General features: G+C 36.4%; 2 pseudogenes; one reads left to right on the forward strand and one right to left on the reverse strand.

The window, feature by feature from the left end:
- Positions 1-2247: 2247 nt before the first annotated feature.
- Positions 2248-4349, reverse strand: LOC104858609 (annotated as a pseudogene).
- Positions 4350-8837: 4488 nt separating this feature from the next.
- On the forward strand, positions 8838-9822 carry LOC117284581 (annotated as a pseudogene).
- The last annotated feature ends 4338 nt before the right edge of the window (positions 9823-14160 follow it).

Genomic DNA, 14160 nt, shown 5'->3' on the forward strand with positions numbered 1-14160 from the left:
TTCATTTATGGGTTAAAAAAAATTTTTTTGAGGCAGGATCTCCCTTTGTAGTTCAGGCTGGCACTGAACTCACTACGTGCCCAGGCTGGCCTCGAACTTCCTCCTGCCTCAGCCTCCTGAATGCTGGGATTACAGGCATGCACCACCATGCCCAGCTCTATCAGTTAATATTTTAATCTGTTATATCCTAAAAAAATATTTAAATACAATTTTGAATAATCTTGCATTTAGGGGATAGACTCAACTTAGTAACTATGCATTTGTTATACACTGCTGGGTTTATAAGAGCTGTTTAAAATTTTTACATCTATTTTCATGAATGAGATTGGTCTGCAATTTTCCTTTTCCTGTTCTTTGCTTGGTTCTGATATCAAGATTACATCATCCTTATGTAATCAATTAGGGAATGTTTGAAATAAATGTTTTAAGATTGATACAGCTTCCTTATATGTTTTCTGGTACTCAGAAGAAAAACTCTCTAGTGTACTACTTCCTTTCTGAAAAAATATGTAACTCCCAATTTGACCTCTTTAATGGTTATAGGAGAATTCAGGTTTTTTAATTTTTCTTAAGTCAAATAGGGAAGACATTTTTCCATGAATTTGCACACATTGTTTTTAAAGCATAAAGTTGTTAGAAATTTTCTTATATTTTTAATTTCTACCATATTTTCTCCTTTTAATTCTGTTATTCTACTGTGCTTTTCCAGATATCTAAAGAGAGAATAGGTCATGTGTGTGTGTGTGTGTGTGTGTGTGTGTGTGTGTGTGTTCGTGTGTTAGATACTGGGGATTAAACTGAGGACCTTCTCATTGAACTACTCCAGTCCTTTTTATTTTTTATTTTGGGATGGTCTCACTAAATCATCATGATACCCAGGCTGGAATCAAACTTCTGATCCTCCTGCCTCAGTCTCCTATAGTGCTGGGAACATCAATAATATTTAGATTTATTTTTCAGTAGTACAAAAATTTAAATCTGTAACGGTCTCACACATTCTTTTTCTTTTTATAAGATTTTAATTAACAAATAATATTTGTACACATTGTAGAGTACAGTGTGATATTTTGATATACATGAACATTGTAGGATGATTAAAATCAAGTTAATTAACATACCCATCACCTCACCTACATAACTATACATTCACATTACTCTAAGTCAAATTTTTCTCATTATCGATATGATTTCACATTTGACCAATGAATTATAGAATTTTTTCTTTTGAAAAACATTTATTGAGTATAAATAAATGTTCTATACCTTAAATAAGTAACACTCATTATTGATCACAAGTCAGGCTGAAAAAATCATAGAATTAAAATATCCACTCATACATAATACAATAGTGACAACTCCATTCCAATTCTGGCCATGGTAACAAGTTGCTCACAAGACACCACAAATCCTATCAAAGGGCCATCATTAAGCAAACAATAGTACCACAATAAAAAGTGGTCTTGAAACATAATATGAACAATCTCAAAAAATCTCATCCTTATATCATCAATTTAGCAAGGTCATGCTGAGATTCTATAGTCATACTATGTATTAGTTAATTTTCTCATTGCTGAGACAAAATACCCTACACCCAAGTTAAAGGGGATATGCTTACTTAGCTCACGGTTTATAGAGATTTCAGTCTGTAATCAGCTGCCTCCAAGGCAGGGTGGTACGGCAGAGAGGCAACAGTTCACAGGATTAGAAGACAGCAAAAGCAACAAAGGAACCTTAACAGCATCTTTCTGCCCCTTTTATCTTATCCAGACTACCAGAATCGGGGCAGTGCTAAACCAATCAGTGTACTAGTATAGCAATCACATCCCCTTAATCCCAGCATCACGCATCTAGATTCAGTGATCTCTGAAAAAGCCACCTATGACCTAGGCTTTAGTGGAAATCTAGATCCAAACCGTACCATACTGTCATAGAGCTTATTAAAAATTCTCATTCTCTTAGTCTTATTTCAATTATTAATGAATGAAAACAAGTCATACAAAGCCAAGGATCCTTGTAAGTTAGTCTTTCATAAGAGAAAAAGAATCACATTTTAATACAAAGAACTCTTCCCCCAAACAATGAGTTTGGGGAGCTGGCAATGTAATTAACCTTTCCTTAAAAAAAAAAAAAAAAAAAAAAAAAAAAAAAAAAAGGAGAGAAATCTAAATCTATTGTGGCAAATTTGGAAATATTTCCACATCACAGAATTCATGTTTATTTTACATGTTGTACCTCAATTATGCTAGTCTATGAAGCAGGGATCTGTGGCAACCGAATTCATCCACCAGGACCCCGTCCTCATTTTTAGTGTCAGTGGGGCACCTTCCAGTATTGCAGTGCAGATGCTGTGTCAAGTAAGAACTCCCTCATCAGTCAGAAGCTCATCACCCAGGCCACCCAACTCTGCTCCTAGGTCATCGCCATCGAAAGCAGGAGGGCCATGATGGCGACACAGTGCTTCTTGAATTTCATTTGCAACTTCCATCATCTACTCTGATTGGCCATATAAATAAATCCTCTATCTGGTTGATTTTCACCTGCTTTTATCCTTCTTCATTTCCTTTACTCCCAGTTTCATGGCATCCACCATCGTCTTGATGTCTTTCAATGACTAGATGAAGTAAGTGTCTTGTTCCATGTTCAAGGACTGTTGGGCAGGACTGTCCCACTGCTGCTCACACATCCGCTTTTGCCTTAAAACAGTTTCTGCTTGACATGTGCTTTACAGGTCCCTCTCTCATCTTTTTATTTGACACTTGTCCTTCACTAGCTCAGCATCAAATCAGGAAATCTTACCAACAGATTCTGCCCTGCTGTCCACAGTGAAAGTGCAGTCATTCAGGCTGGGCTGTGGAAATTTGGGGTTTTTTTTTTTTCCCAGAAGAATCAGTTCATCTTGGGCAGCCACAAAGAAACTCAAACACTTCAGTTACTGAACTTTAATTTTTTTTTTTCAAATTGGGTAGGGTGGCACATGCCTATAATCCCAGAAACTCTCCAGACTGAAACAGATGGATCACAAGTGTGAAGCCATACTAGACAACTTTGTGACATCTTGTCTTTAAAAATAAATAAAGGGGAAGTAGCTAGTGGTAGATTGCTTGCCTAACATGTGCAAGGCCTTGAGTTCAATCCAAAAATCAAAACATAGATTTACTTCATCACTGATTTCTATCATAATTGTATTTTTTTAAAAACATAACATGATCTACAGAACATTGATTCTGTAGATTCCTTCTCTATGTTCCAGAGTATAGTCCAGTTTTATAAATAATCCATATGAGTTGGAGAAGACTGCAGGGCTCTATTTTGTATATATGTCTACTAGTTTAGCTTGTTAATTATGTTATTTAAATCTTCCATCATTCTACCAATTTTTCATTGGCTTAATCTATAAATCACTGAGAGGTTTATTAAAATTCCCTGAGGTAATATTTAACAATTTGACAAATGATGATTCATAGTAAATATATGGATTCCTATTTGAAGTTCTATTAATTTTTCTTTATATACTTGAAGTTGTGTTTAAGTGCCTCTACTCTAGGAATAATAAATTTAATATTTTCAAATTAAGCCTGTACTTACCTTCTTTCACCTTGTTTAACCTAAAATCTATTTTGTGCAATAGTGATAGCTATATCAGCTTTCATGTCCTATATACACGCCATCTTTTCCTATCTTTTTATTTCAACCTTTTGGTGTCTTTATGCCCTCAGTGTATATGTATGTGTGTGGGTGTGAGTGTGTGTGTGTGTGTGTGTGTGTGTGAAATTTATTTTTACTGAAAGCATACATACTTAGATTTTTATTTTGAGCTTTTATTTTATTTTGCTTTTCTTCATTTATTTTTCCCTTTCTTTTTTATAGATTTTCACCATTCTTCATTGCCTTGAACAGCTAATAATATAATATACACACACAGAAATAATGTTTCCATTATTCTTACACCTTCCTGCAAACTGAGCATACAAATAGTCTTTATTGTCAACCATACAACACATGGAATTTGGAGTGTTTTTTAATACAACAATCACTGCAGTGGTTTGGATATGGCTTGGGTGTCTGCAAATGTGTTGAATATCATGTTTTGATAATGAATGCCATTATGAGATATTCACAGCATGGAGCTTAATCTAAGTATGGTGTTCAGAGGTGGGGCCTTTGGACAGTAATTAGAATTAGATAAGATCCTCAGAATGGATCCCCATGGTACTGGTGACTTTAGGGGAGCACAGTAGAAACACATGTGCTCCCGCTTTTTGACATGCTATGCCCAGTGCTGCCTTGGAAGTAAGAAGGCCAACCCCAGGTAAGGCCCCTTGATCTTGTACTCCAGAGCCATAAGCCATGTAGACTTCTTCTCTTTATAACTTGTGTTTTTAACAACAGAAAATGGACTAATACAATCACCATTACCCCTGCCATTTAGGTAGTACCATATAGTCCAGTAGAAAAGACTGGGCTAGGCCAGAGCAAGGGAAGCAGGAATGCTAAGAAGGAGGCTGGATGCAATTTTAAATACAGTGGTCAGCTCAGACCTCTTTCAGAAGATATTGGAGCAAAGATTTGAAAGAGATGGGCTTAGCCTTAGCCATGCAGAACCTGGGGCAACACCATTCCAGGCAAAAGGATCAGCAAGTACAAAAGCCATAAGGAAAGAATAAGCCTAGACGGTTCTAGGGACAATGAGGAGCCCAGTATGGCTGGAAAGAGTGAGATGGAGGACAGTGATAGAGATGAAGTTCGAAGTCATAAAGGTCAGCACAAATCGCTTCTCTGCCTTTTGGCTAAGATCAAGTATAATGGTTAGCACAGGGCCGTGGATTTAGCTCAGTGGTTCGGTGGCCTGCCTTGCAAGCGCAAGGACCAGAGTTCAATCCCTGGTACCCAAAAAAAAAAAAAAACATAATACAGTATGGAATTTTTTTCATCCAAGAAACTGTATCTCTACATTAATTTTTCAGGGGTGATATTCCATTAAATATATGAACCGTAATTTATTTAAAGCATTTTTTGTCCTCTACATTAACATTGTTTCCTATTTTTGTTACTATAACAAATATCACAACTTCTCATTTATACTTTTGTTTCCTTGTCCCATTACTTTTTTTTTTTTTTTTTTTGGTTTTTGAGACAGGGTCTCACTATGTAGTTGAGACTGACCTGGAACTCACTATGTAGCCCAAGATGGTCTCAACTCACAGCAATCCTCCTGCCTCAACCTCCGAGTGCTGGGATTACAGGAGTGCACCACCACGCCCAGCTCCCTTTACTTCTACAGAATACATTTCTAGAGTGGTTTTGTCAAGTCTATTTTCAAATTTTTGAGATTTTCCAGCTTTTGGAAACTTCTGCCTATTTAGCTTTCTGAAAAATGATAAAATATATTTTTTGGACATGGTCACCCCCACCCTACCAATCAACAAATCCAAGTATCACCCAAGCTCTATAGGGCCAAACACTATTTTGCTAGGTGTGGACAGAGAAGAACAAGCCAACTCTCTGAAATCCTTTGGGATGTGTGAATAATGACTTTTTCTCTCAAGGAAAACAAAACAAAGCCACGGCAAAAATTCAAAGACAATTTTGGAATGCTATCTTCTGCAATTCCTTGGTTTCAGCTTTTCATGATGATTTTTATGTCATTTGCAAACAGTGATCCAGGTTATGCTACTCAGCTAACTCATCTTTTTCTTCTCCAAAAATATTGGCCCTTTATGTCTTCCTTCTGAAAATTATTTAAAATGCTCTCTCTGGAGAAAATAATTAAAAACAAAGATGAATCTCTGGCAGAACAGCGCTATTACGTATGCTCTATCTTTCTTCCTAGTTTCCCTACCAGTTCATAACTCTTCAGAAGAAAATAACTTGTTACTGATAGAATTATTCTCCTTCATCTCTGTGTAGTGCAATTTGGAAACATTCTTAGACAAACATGGCAAAATACTTTAGGGCAAGTAAAAAAAAAAAAAAAAAAAAAAAAAAAAAAAAAGACCAAAATTCAAGCAATCTTACAAGGTTGGCTCTGTTAGAGGAACTGGAGACCTGTAGGCATTTACTGTGAGCTCGAGAGGAAGAAGTTTACTGCAGCAGCCACCATATTCGAGAGTGACTAATCAGGAGCGACTTGGGGAAGGGGTTAGTTTTTAAGACTGAACCACTTTGGGATCAGAAGTCACGTAACAACTATACTTCAGGGTTTCTGGGGTCACTCTGCCACGGTGACTGGTTGGGAAACAGCCACAAGAGACAGTCATGGAGAGTGGGGCAGGCTAGATGCCACAAGGAGAAGATTAAGAATCAGTGAGCCCAGGCTGGGAAAGGCATGGTGGTCCCTCCTTCCAGGGTAAGAAGCCAGGGAGGCTGTGCGTGGTTTTCTGAAGGTGTTGGGTCTGAAAATGATGGTGATAACTCCAGTGGACTGCTTGACCTCCTCCTACACTGTTTGACCGCCCGCTACACTGCTTGATTCCAACACAGACCTCAGAGGTCAGTTTGTTTTCAGCATCAGCCAGTGTGATCAGGGATATGGTTATTCTGCTTACTTGTAATTTATTTTCAGATAAATAAGATCACAGTAAATGCTTGGATAGTTGCAACAACCCAAGGTGTATGGATACAGGGTCCTTCGGAGAAAGGGCACAGACCATAAAGCTAGACAAAGATAGCAGTGCCCTGGGATGTACAGAGGGACACAAATACTAAGAGCTATGGGGTGAATGCAGCTCTAATGCAGACACCACACTATTGACTGACCCCACCGAGCAGGAAAGTCAGGGCAAGACTTAACGTACATACATACATACATACATACACCAAAAAAGGCATGGAAACAAACTAGGACCTAGTTGTGACCCACTTTCCCTCCCTCATCTCTGGGGAATTCAGTACTGCAGGCCCTGGTAAAAAGCACTCACCCAAACACACAGAGAAATTTTTTGGCTCCTTTCTCTTTCTTTTATTTTGGGGATTTGACTTTTTTTTTTTTTTTTTTTTTACTGTTTTTATTAGTAGTAGTAAGCTTTATTAATTTTTTTTTTTTGTGTCTTTCTTGTTTTTTTGTCTTATGCTCTTTTTTGTTGTTTTCCTTTTCTTCTTGTTTTCAGTTATTTTTACCTAATTCTATAGACTTTATTCCTCAATCGATTCTTTATCTACTTATCTAGTTTTTCTACTTTCCCCACTCCCTCTGTTTTTATTAGTAGTAGTAAGCTTTATTAATTTTTAAATATTTAGTTGAGTGCTATTATTGCTGAATTTTGTCTTATGCTCTTTTTTGTTGTTTTCCTTTTCTTCTTGTTTTCAGTTATTTTTACCTAATTCTATAGACTTTATTCCTCAATCGATTCTTTATCTACTTATCTAGTTTTTCTACTTTCCCCACTCCCTCTGTTTTTATTAGTAGTAGTAAGCTTTATTAATTTTTAAATATTTAGTTGAGTGCTATTATTGCTGAATTCTTTTCTATTGTTTTGGGGTTGTTTGTTTATTTGGCACCAGGGATCAAATTCAGGACCTTGTGCTTGTGAGGCAGGCAGCAGAACCACTGAGCTAAATCCAAAGCCCAAATGGCGTGCTACTCAGCTATAAAGAACAAGAAACTGGAGATATTTATAGCTAAGTGGATGCACATGGAGGCCATACTCTGTTTTGTTTTGTTTTGTTTTTGGTACCAAAAACAATTGTTAATGTAGTAGAATTATTGAATTGAGTAGACATTTCCTATACATCAAAGAAAAGATCTATATATCTATATATAATAGATAGATATATACTGTATATATATATATATACTATATAAATATATATACTAGAGAGAGAGAAAGATGTGAAAAACTGAAAGTGTAAATGAGGACCAAAACGTATAATACATAGTGTGAAATAGGAAGAAAATGTCCAAAGGAAAGGGAAAGTAGGGAAAGAAGTGTGGGAAAGGGAAGAAAAATATAAGAAAAGAAGGAAAAAAATGGAAACAAAGTTTTTGCAATAGAGAGGTGGAGGGATGGAATGGAGGGAAAAGGAATGGGGAAAAAAAACAAGAACCCAAATATCTCATGTACACTTACAAATTCCCAGTGATGAATAAGATCACAATGTATACCTAAAACGTATCAATAAACTTAATATGTTTTTTAAGAAAAGAAAACAGGAATCAGCACTAGAAAAATAATGCAATGACAGGATTTAGTAAACACCTTACAATAATAACTCTCAATGCCAGCGATCTTAATTCCCCAATCAAAAGACACAAACTGGCAGATTAGATGAAAAAACAAAATGCAAGCATATATTGCCTCCAGGAGACATACCTCATCCACAAGGAAGCTCACAGACTAAAGGTAAAATGATGGAAAATGATACCCCATGCAACCCAAGACCAAAAGCAAGTAGAAGTAACTATATTATTTCAGACACAACAGACTTCAAGCCAAAACTTGTCAGAAGAGACAAAGATGACCACTATATGATGGTAAAGGGAACAACTTGACAGGAAGAGATAATAACTGAAAATATACATGCACCAAAATGTTGCTTGGTGCACCCAAATTCATCAATCAAAAACCACTGGACAAAAGGACTGGGGATATAGCTCAGAGAGAGCTATACAGCACCTGCCTGGCAAGCACAAGGTTTGGAGTTCAATTCCCGATACAAGAAAAACAAACTATTGGACAGAAAAGGACAGATAACAGGCTGCAGTCCGACTGGGAGGAAGGTGGTGCAGTCTCGGAATCCCTGCGGAGATCTCTACCCAGCAGAGTTCTCCCTATCGTGGGGACAGATGGGAGCAGGCCGGGGAAGTCTGATGACCCCGAGGAGCCACATTCTCCACCAAGATGATGGAAGTTCTGACAACGACTGGCTTCCAGAAACTGATACACCAGCTGAATACCCTGTTGGAACAGGAGGCTAGGTGTCAGCTAAAGGTCTGCAGGGTGAGATTAATTACATCTTCATGTGATAATGGCCCCAGAATGACTGCAAGACCGAGGGACTTTGAAGTGAAGGATTTTCTTCACCTAACTCAGTTCTTTGGCTTTAACACAGACATTTTCTCTACCTGTGAATTTACTGGACAGATTACTGTCTAAAATGAAGGTACAGGGCAGGGATTGAGCTCAGTGGTGCACCGCCTGCTTCACAAGCATAAGGTTCTGAGTTTGATCCCAGGTACCAAACCAATGAATGAATGAATAAATAAAATGAAGGTACAGCCCAAGCACCTTGGGTGTGTTGGACTGAGCTGCTTTTATTTGGCTGTAAAGTCAATAGAGGAGAAAAGAAATGTCCCATTGACAAAAGACTTATCCAAAAAAGTCAGTGTCAGTTCTGTGTTTCAGATTTGATGCAAATGGAAAAGATTGTATTGGAGAAGGTTTGTTGGAAAGTCAAAGCTACCACTGCCTTTCATTTTCTACAATTCCCTTATTCACTCATGCAAGACAGCTTGTCATTTAAAAGGAAAAATAGCCTAAATTTTGAAAGACTAGAAGCTCTGCTTAAGGCGTGTCACTGCAGGATCATATTTTCTAAAGCAAAGCCTTCTGTGTTGACCTCATCGATCATTGCACTGAAGAGCCAAGCACAGAGGCGTGTAAACAGAAGGAGTAGAATGTCTTCAGAAACATTCCAAGATAAATGGCAGAGATCTGACCTCCTGGCAAGAGCTTGTATCCAAGTGTTTAGCTGAGTATTCATCAAATGTTCCAAACTGAATGTTCAGAAGTTAAGTGGATTATTTCTGGACAAGCTGTGTGGCAACTGAAGCGTAATTATTATAGAATAACTCACCTTCCAACAATTTCTGAAACACCTTCTTAATTGGTAAATTTAGTTGTTATTCTCTGTATAGAGAAAATTGTATAATTTTCTTCTATAATTGAAGTATTGAAATATTATCTTCAAAATAAACCAACTGGACATGGAGAGCAAAAGGGGAAAACTGGTATTACCAGTCTAGGCAGCTAACATTTGAAGGAATTTGCACCAGGGTTTTGCTCAGTCGTGCTGTGCCTGCCTCACAAGTGCAAGGTCCTGAGTTTGATCCCCAGTACTAGAGGAAAAAAAGAAAAAAAATGAAGGAGGGCCAGGGATTTAGCTCAATGGTTTGGTTGCCTGCCTTGCAAGTGCAAGGACCTGAGTTCTATCCCTGGTACAAAAAAAAAAAAAAAGTGAAAAAAAAATGAAGGTATTTGCTACCCTCTAAGAGCCAGGCATGGTGGTACACACCTGAAATACTAGCTTGGGAGGCTGAAGCAGGAGTATCACCATGAGTTTGAGGCCAACCCATCTACATAGTGAGTTCAATGTCAGCCTAAATTACATAGCGAGACCCTGTCTCAAAAAAAAATTTTTTTTAAATCCTTGGGACTTTGCGATCTCTGATACATGTGTTAACCATTTCATTAAATCACCAGCTTAGAAAACAACATCCTTTTTAATAACCTGAATTTGTAAGGTAATGATGAAGTAATAGGTTTTTTTAATTGCACATTTTGCTAAATGTAGCCCTAAACTCTAGCTCATTTAAAGTTATAATAGGACAAAAAGTTTGATCCATATATGAATGAATTTGAGACTGTTAGCTGAATCATTATGAACTTGAATGTTACACATAAGAAGTAACATAAAGCAGATGAGCTCTTTTGGGTTTCTGAAAATTTATAGTATATCTCCACATACTGTGATTGCAAATGGAATAATAGAAAGTAATTATATTCATAAAAATATAAATTCAGTCAGTGCATATATTCTATATGTTTTTGCCATCTAAATTTATTGATCTGGGCTGGGGATTTAGCTCAGTGGTTCTGCTGCTTGCCTTGCAAGTGCAAGGTCTGGAATTTGATTCCCAGTACCAAATAAATAAATAAATAAATTTATTAACTTACAGTAATTATCTTTTCCTACTCAAAACTAAATGGTAATATTTAACACATCTACATATGATTATGAAACTTAGGTATGAAAAATTTACTTTTAATAGGTAGTAGTATTCAAATAAATTTTTGATAAGACAGGGGTTTTGTTCTTTACATAAATAATATTATTGCAGCAACAAAAATTTTTATTTGAAGCCTTTCTCCAGAACCCAGAACTATGGATTTCATAATATTTTAATGAATTTAAATTATGAACCCTCAAAACATCACAACTATATTCATATGATGTTCTCCATCTTTGGAACACTGCCTAATTAATATAATGCTGAAATAGGAATGCTTAGATTTTTTTGTTGTTGTTATTGTTGTTTTTAGACAGGGTCTCAGTATGTAGGTGAGACTGACCTGGAACTCACTGTGTAGGCCAGGCTGGTCTCGAGCTCACAGTGATCCTCCTGCCTCAGCCTCCAGAGTGCTGGGATTACAGGTGTGCGCCACGACACCGAGCTGGAGTGCTTAGATTTGAGTTCATCCGTAAAGCTAAAGGTATAAATGTGGAACACTTAGTACCAGCCTGAAACGGTGAACTGTGAATCTTCATTTCTAACATTGATTTAACTTTCTATACTGGAACAATATATTTAGGTGATATTGCAAATGGTAACCCACTTAATTTAAATGCTAAAATTTAAATTCCAAGGTTTACATCAAAACCAAAATTTCATGCATGCACTTTTTAAGGCATAATAAAGGTTTATGCTTTAGATAATATAATGGTTTCTTGGCGTCCATGATGCAACTGACAGATGGTTCAGAGATGATAATATTATTGCTGTATGAGAATTACATTTAAATTTTAAAACACTTTCTATGAAGCCAAAATACAGACCTACTAAGTTTGGCATATTCATTGGGCTATCTTTAATGCTTCTTCTAAAAAAAATGGGTGACATTTGTATCGATGATAAAAATTTCTATACATAATCTACTTCCTCAGCCTATCTAGTTCTATTATTACATAATAAGTCAAAATCAATTATCACTCTGAAAACTTGCTTTACCCAAAGTTCTAGATAGATGAAGCACTCCAGGTTATACTATGGACTGTTTCTATAAAACTGCCATTGCTTCCAGTTTTTTCTTTTAAAGGAATAAAATATGCTTTCATAAATTTCCATAATGCTTAAGAAAAGTGAGGAAGCACTGCCATAATTATGAGATTGCTGAGGTACTGTTTGGAATTCTCCAAGTGAACCAATCAATGTAAGTAGATGGACATATATTGTTAGTATTGTAAACAGAAGTGGGGCCAGAAGCATGAGACTATCCAGAATGGATGCAACCAATTTTGACATCATGTTACAAATAAATAAGCACGGAAGAATAAACCCAAGAACTCCTTTAACTTTTTGTAAACCATGTTTTGTGGATAACTTCGGTTTTACCATAAGGCTGATCTATTTTAATATTTTTAGAACATCAGTATTAATTTTGAATTGTCAGAGGTAACCTAACCAACTACCATTATGCTTGGTACTAAAAGATATACCTTTCAATAAAATTATTGAAATGCAAAAAGAAAAAAAGAAAAGAAAAGGACAAATACCAATACAATCATAGCAGGGACTTCAACCACCCACTCTCACAGTTAGACGGGTTAATCAGACAAAATATTAGCAAAGAAATATAGGCATTAAACCAACCATTGAACATATGAACTTAGCAGAGGGCCAGGGATGTAGATCAGTGGCACAGCACCTGCCTTGCAAGCCTGAAGACCTGAGTTTGATTCCTGGTACCAAAAAAAAGGAAAAAGAAAACATCTATGACAAACCAACATCCAACATCATATTAAATGGATAAAAACTGAAAGCTTTCACTCTAAAATCTGGAACAAGACAAGCATGTCCACTGTCACCACTCTTATTCAATATAGCTGTGGAAACTTTAGCCAGACCAATTAGACAAGAGAAAGAAATAAAAGTAATAAGGATAGGAAAGGAATAAATAAACATTATTTGTGGATGACATGATACTCTGTATAGAAGACCCCAAAAACTCTACCAGGAGACTTCTAAGATTCAATAAACAAATTCAGTAGCATAGCTGGATACAAAGTCAACACTCAAAAATCAGTAGCATCCCTGTACGCAGATAATACATTCGTTGAGAGAGAAATTAGGGAAACAACACCTTTAATAAAATCATCAAAAACAAAAACTCAAAAATCAATCTAAGAAAGGAAGAAAAGAATTTTCCATTGAAAACTACAGTATTCTGATAAAGGAGATCAAAGAGGATATCAGAAAATAGAAAGAGATCCCTTGTTCTTGGATAAGAACAAGTGTAGTGAGAATGGCCGTATTTCCAAAAAGTGTTATATATATTTAATGCAATCTTGAACAAAATACCAATAGCATACCTCACAGAATTAGAGAAAACAATCTTAAAATTCACTTGAAACCAGAAGAGACCTGGAATCGCAAAAACAAGGCAGAGGACATCACAATCCCTGGCTTGAAATTATTCTACAAATCTACTATAATAATAAAAACATCATGAGCCAGGGACTCAGCTCAGTGCTGCTGCACCTGCCTCACAAGCACAAGGTTCTGAGTTTGATCCCAGTACCAAAAACAAAACAAACAAACAAAAAGAAACAGGGCCAAGGATCAATGGAACATATTAGAAGATGCAGAAACAACTCCAAACTTATTTTTGTCAAAGGGGCCAAGCACCTTCAATGAAAGGAAACCTCTTTAACAAATAGTACTGGAAAAACTGGCTGTCCACATGCCAAAGATTAAAACTAGACCCACATCTTTCCCCATGCACCAAACTAAAACTGAAATGGATCAATGATTTAAGCATTAAAACAGAAACACTAAATCTGCTGGAAGATAGAATAGGTGGAATCCTTGAAAACATATTTGTAGGGAAAGACTTTATAAACAAAGCCCTGATCACACGGGAAATATCCCACAGACTAAACAACTGGGATCTCGTCTTATAAAAAAAAAAACAAAAAACTTTGTGCAGCAAAAGAAACCAACACAGTGAATAGACAACCCAGAGTGTGGGAAAAAAAATTGCCAGCTGTTCTTTGGACAAAAGACTAATGCCTGGAATATATAGAAAACTCAGAAAATTCAGGAACCCCCCCCATATTTAAATACCTAATCCAAAATAGGCATCTGAAATGAAGACACTTCTCAGAAGAAGTAAAAGCAGCAAATATATATATATATATTTCCATAAATAAATATATATATATATT

Source organism: Fukomys damarensis, unplaced genomic scaffold (genome assembly GCF_012274545.1).
Source record: "Fukomys damarensis isolate Sample0158 unplaced genomic scaffold, DMR_v1.0_HiC HiC_scaffold_38, whole genome shotgun sequence".
Lineage (NCBI taxonomy): Eukaryota > Metazoa > Chordata > Mammalia > Rodentia > Bathyergidae > Fukomys > Fukomys damarensis.